Raw genomic sequence first — 6,080 nt, forward strand, 5'->3', positions numbered from 1 at the left:
GCTGATCATGAGTGCATGTGGATCCCGACTCCCTACCATCTTTTATATCATTCTTGTAATCATTTAATTGCGTTGTTAGGTTTGCTAGACAAACCCTCATTTAAGATTTCGAAATAGCTTAGCTTGGGACCGTAGTAAATACCACATTCCCTTGTGTTCGACCTAGACTTACCCCTAGACCTAGGGTTGGGTTTGGTTGAACAAATTTTGTTTTGATCGGGGAACTTAGTTACCAACGGCCTTAAGCTTTTCCCTTTTTCTCTCATTGGACGTGCATTGGAGTGGTTGGACAAGGAGGTAAAACCAAACTCTTTAGGACATGGGATGAAGTGACTAAGGATTTTCTATCTCGGTTCTATCCTCAAAAGAAAACGGCCGAAGCGAGAGCTCTTATCCAAAGCTTCAAGCAAAAATCCAATGAAAGTCTTTATGAGGCATGGGAGAGGTATAAGGAATACCAAAGAGAGTGCCCACACCATGGGATTCCTACCTATCAAATCATTCAAATATTTTATGGAGGTCTAAGCCCTCTAGGAAAATCTTGCCTTGATGCGGGAGCCAGAGGACCAATAATCAACAAGATGGAGGAGGAAGTGGTGGATGTCATTGAAAATGTAGTGAGGCATTATATGGATTGGCAAGATGATGAGAGTGAAACAACAAGCAAAAGTGGTGCTTCGGTGTACTTGGTTGATCACATCAATGCCATCAACAACTTGTCCTCACAAATCTCAGAATTAGGGAAGGAAATGACCTTTATCAATGCCAAAATTGAGAGTGCTTCTTCTCATGCACCTATTCTTCCATCCCAAAATAAGGGGAGAGATACATTTTCTAATTCAAATCCCCTCCCCCTTCTAGCAACATGTCTAGTGGTTATATGTTTTGTGAATTGCGTGAATCATATGACATGATGCTTCAAATTGTCCTAATGCTTCTTTTGCTGGATATAATGATTATGTTGGCAATGAGAATGAACATGTGAACTATGTGTCTAATAACAATGTTGGACTTGGATTTGATAATCAAATAAATAATGGGAATTGGAACTATCATAATGAGAATTTTGATAATTATAACCACAATAGGGGATATAGAAACCAAGTAAACCAAGGTTTCTGAGGCAACTATAACCACCAAGGTTATGGTGGTCAAAACCAAGGGCAAGGATATGGAAACCATAATCAAAATTAAGGTAATCATAACCAAGGTGGCCAAAATTAAGGTCGGGGCAATTGGAGTAACCAAAATAGGGGCAATTTTCAAAACAACAATCAAAGGGGTCCCCCACCCGGTTTCACTCCAAAGGCTCAAGGCCAAAATGATAGTTCTTATGCCCAATCATCTCCTTCAAGAGGTAGTTTGGAAGATGTCATTGAAAATTAAATCAAGGTGTTGAACACTTACATGTCATCTAGTGATAAGAAGTTTAATGACATGATGGCCCATAGTAAGATGTTGGAGAATCAAATTTCTTAATTGGCAAATGTTTTGAAAGAGCATGCTAGCCCTTTTTCCCTACCATCTCAAGGTGTAGATTCTATGAGACCAATTAATGCCATAGTGACAAGGACTAGTAGGATTCTTGAGAATGTAGAGCCTAAGAAGAGTGAGGCTAAGGAGAGTCCTAAGGAAGTTTTGGTTGAAGATGAGGACGGAAAAAGCTCTTTGAATGAGGATGTGGTTGAAAACCAGTTAAAAAAGAAAAAGAGAAAGTGAGAGAATTTATCAAAGCTAAGCTCCCATACCCCCAAAAGTTCAATGGGCACAAGTTAGATGAACAATTTGGCAAATTCATAGAGATGCTTAGGCAACTTCATCTTACACTTCCAATTACCGATGTCATTGACCAAATGCCGAATTATACAAAATTCCTTAAGGACATCTTGAGTGGAAGAAGAACTTGTGATATGGCAAAAACGGTTAGCTTGACCGAGAATTGTAGTGCAATCATTATGAACAAGATGACGCCCAAGTTGAAGGACCCCGAAAACTTTTCTATCCCTTGAGCTATCTATAAGATGCAAATTGATAATGCCTTGTGTGACTTAGGAGCTAGTGTTAGCCTTATACCATATTTTGTTTATCAAAGACTTGAGTTTGGAGAACTTTCACCTACCAACATTACCTTGCAATTAGCCGATAGATCAATTAAGATTCCAAAAGGTAAGGTATAAGATGTTCTCTTGAGGGTAGGAAAGTTTGTAATTCCGATTGATTTTGTTGTTCTTGAAATGGATGAGGATTCCAACATTCCTATCATACTTTGTAGACCTTTTCTTGCTACATCGGGTACCATGATTGATGTTAAAAGCGCTAAGATTTCTCTCAAAGTTGGAGAAGAAGTTATTGAATTTGATTTGAATGAAAGCATGAAATATCCTTCTTCTTCACTTGAAAATTGCATGAGAGTTGAAATCTTGGATGATATTGTGAATTCTCTGCATGAGCACTTGGTCACCTCTAATGATCCACTTGAGCGTCTTTTTTTTAACAAGGAAAAGATAGGTGAGCATGGCAAGGAAATGGCTTTCTTTGAAAGAGTCATTGATGAGATCATGGAGGAGGGTGATGATCACATTTGCATGGGAATTTCAAGCCAAGATGCATTTCAAGTGGCATCAACCAAGGAAGGTAAATGTGTACCAATTGTAGAGCTCAAACCTCTAGCATCACACCTTAGGTATGAATTCTTAGGCCCCAATTATACTTATCTCGTCATTATTAGTTCCTCTTTAAGTGAGAGTCAAGCTCAAAAGTTATGTGGTGTTTTGAGAAGGCACCAAGGTGCTTTGGGCTATATAATTAATGACCTCATAGGTATAAGCCCGGCTTTATGTTCACACCATATTACTCTTGAGGAGGGTGCCTCACCTAGCATAGAAATACAATGAAAGCTACATCCTCAAATGGGGGAGGTAGTTAAGAAGGAAATCACTAAGCTATTAGATGCGGGAATCATATTCCCCATCTCTAGCTTTAGATGGGTTTCCCCGGTTCATGTTGTCCCAAAGAAATGAGGAATGACCGCTGTAGAGAAAGAGAAAGGTGAGCTCATTCCTACAAGGACGGTCACGTGATGGTGAATGTGTATAGACTATCGACATCTAAACACATCTACCAAAAAGGATCATTTTCCCCTTCCCTTCATTGATCAAATGCTTGAAAGACTAACAAGGCACAAGTATTATTGTTTTCTTGACGGATATTTTGGGTTTTTCCAAATTCCTATTCACCCTGATAACCAAGAGAAAACAACTTTTACTTGTTCATATGGAACTTTTGCCTATATGAGAATGTCATTTGGGCTTTGCAACGCCCCCGCCACTTCCCAACGATGTATGATGAGCATATTTGAAGATATGTTAGAAGAGGAAATGGAGGTGTTCATGGATGATTTTTCGGTAGGAGGAGTTTCATTTGAGGCATGCTCGATGTGAGAAGGTGAATTTGGTTTTGAAAATTTGTCAATTAGTACCGCGTATTAATGTCATTTTGAAAATTACTACCGCGAAATAAAAAACATGTGGATTACTACCATAAAAAATTTAAAAATTTTGATTTTACTACCAAAATCCATTTTAAACCATATATGACGTCACTTTTCCCCTTAACCCACGTTTAACCCTTGATTTTACCATTTAAACGACCAAAAAAAAAAATCCCCCCTAACCCATGGTTACCTTAACTAACCAACTTAACCAAACCATTCCTTTCTTTATCTCTCATCAATCTTCTTTCATCATTGCCAAAAAACCCTTTAATCTTCCTGCTCCAAACACTAATTCTCATCTATCCTCCAATTGCTCCAAATAAACGTGTAATTTGCTTTTCTTAGAGTAATTTTTTTATTGTTTTCGAATCTTAGGGTTTTCGAATATTAAATATTTTGCATTTTAGGGTTTATGGATTATGATTTTGGTTGATTTACATAGGGCTTTTGTATTTTTGTTTGAATTAAGCTAACAAATAACCATAATATGTGATTTAGTTTGGTATTTTTAATCAAATGTTATCGGACGATACATTTGATTAGCATAATATGTGATTTGATTTGGTATTTTTAATTTTTATGGCCCCTCCCTTTTCCTTCATTGCTCAAAGTTCTGGTCAATTTAATTAATTAGCTTCGTCAACGATTTGTTGTAGATTAGAGAAAAAGATAGATACGTCACTTTGTATATTGTTTTTTAATGGAGATTAAAGGTGAAAAGTCAAAGTTAAGAAGTGTGAGAGAAATGTGGGTTGGGTTAGCTGGGGTAACCATGTGTTAGGGGGGAAATTATTATTATTAAATTTTGTAAGCCTTTTGAATGGTTAATCAAGGGTTAAATGTGGGTTAAGCGAATATATGATGTCATAAATGGTCTAAAGTGGAGTATGGTAGTAAAATTAAATTTTTTAAAATATTTACAGTAGTAATTCACAAGGTTTTTAATTTGCGGTAGTAATTTTCAAAATGACATTAATACACAGTAGTAATTCACAAGGTTTTTAATTTGCGGTAGTAATTTTCAAAATGACATTAATACACAGTAGTAATTGGAAAATTTTCCTTGGGAGAAATGTCATTTTATGGTTGAGGAAGGCATTATTCTTGGTCACAAGATCTCTAACAAGGGCATAGAGGTGGACAAAGCAAAGATTGAAGTTATTGAGAAGCTTCCACCTCCGGTTAATGTGAAAGGAGTGAGATCTTCTTGGGCCATGCCGGGTTCTATAGAAGATTCATCAAGGACTTCTCTCTTATTGCAAAACCTCTCAATGATCTTCTTCAAAAAGATGTCGTATTTGTGTTTGATGATAGATGCTTGGAGGCTTTTAACAAGTTGAAAAAAGCTTTGATCTCTACTCCTATTGTTCAAGCCCCGAGGTGGGATTTGCCTTTTGAATTAATGTGCGACACTAGTGACACGACCATTGGAGGAGTTTTAGGTCAAAGGGTGCATAAAAATCTCCATGTCATCTTTTATATGTCAAAGACCCTCAATGGAGCTCAAAGGAACTATACAACAATGGAGAAGGAGTTCTTGGCAATTGTGCATCCTTTTGAAAAGTTCTGTTGTTACTTGTTGGGTTCTAAGATCATTATCTTCGAAAATCATGTAGCTCTCAAATATCTCTTTGCCAAAAAGGAATCCAAGCCAAGGTTGATCCGTTGGGTGCTCGAGCTTTAAACTTTTGACATAGAGATTAGAGATAAAAAAGGAGTGGAAAATGTTGTGGCAGACCATCTTTCTCGCTTTGAAGATTCCCAAATCCAAGATGATGGTTCTCCAATTGAAGATAGGATGCTTAATGACTCCTTGTATGCCGTTAATGTGAAAGAGCTTCCATAGTTTGCTGACTTAGTAAACTATCTTGCAAGTGGGGAGTTTCCACCTTCATTCTCCAAAAACCAAAAGAAGAAGCTCAAGAGAGAGGCTAGGCATTATTTGTGGGATGATCCCATCTTGTACAAAAGAGGAATTGATGGCGTGTTAAGGCGTTGTGTTCCAAATGAGGAGGTGCCAAGTGTGTTGAAAATGTGTCATTCGGATCCTAGTGGTGGTCATATGGGTGCTTCTAAAACCGCAACTAAGATTCTTCAAAGTGGTTTGTGGTGGCCTCATCTATTCAAGGACACATGGGGTTTATCAAGTCATGTGATCGATGTCAACGTACTAGGAACATCTCAAAGCGCAATGAAATGCCTCAACAACTAATCCTTGAGTTGGAAGTATTTGATGTTTGGGGAATTGATTTCATGGGACCATTTTCTTATTTCTTATAAGAACCAATACATTCTTATGGCAGTGTATTATGTGTTAAAATGGGTTGAGGCCATTGCCTCCCCAACAAAGGACCATAAGGTGGTGATGAAAATGTTTAAGAAGATCATTTTCCCAACATTCGGTGTTCCCAAGGCGGTGATTAGCGACAATGGCTCACATTTTGTGCATAATGCTTTTCGAAAGATGTTGAAAAAGCATGGGGTTCATCAACGTTTTGGCCTTCCTTATAACCCTTAAACAAGTGGTCAAGTTAAGGTTTCAAATCATTAAATCAAGTTGATTCTTGAGAAGACGGTAGCTAAAAAT

At 37.6% G+C, this 6,080-nt stretch overlaps 1 non-coding gene across 1 annotated transcript; it reads right to left on the bottom strand.

Annotated features, from left to right (window-relative positions):
• Positions 1 to 378: 378 nt before the first annotated feature.
• LOC145573462 (small nucleolar RNA R71) lies at positions 379 to 484 on the bottom strand. The gene has a single exon (XR_014097482.1). It is a non-coding gene; the product is annotated as a small nucleolar RNA R71 (small nucleolar RNA).
• Positions 485 to 6,080: the final 5,596 nt, after the last annotated feature.

Source organism: Chenopodium album, chromosome 12 (genome assembly GCF_948465745.1).
Source record: "Chenopodium album chromosome 12, dcCheAlbu1.1, whole genome shotgun sequence".
Classification (NCBI taxonomy): Eukaryota; Viridiplantae; Streptophyta; class Magnoliopsida; order Caryophyllales; family Amaranthaceae; genus Chenopodium; species Chenopodium album.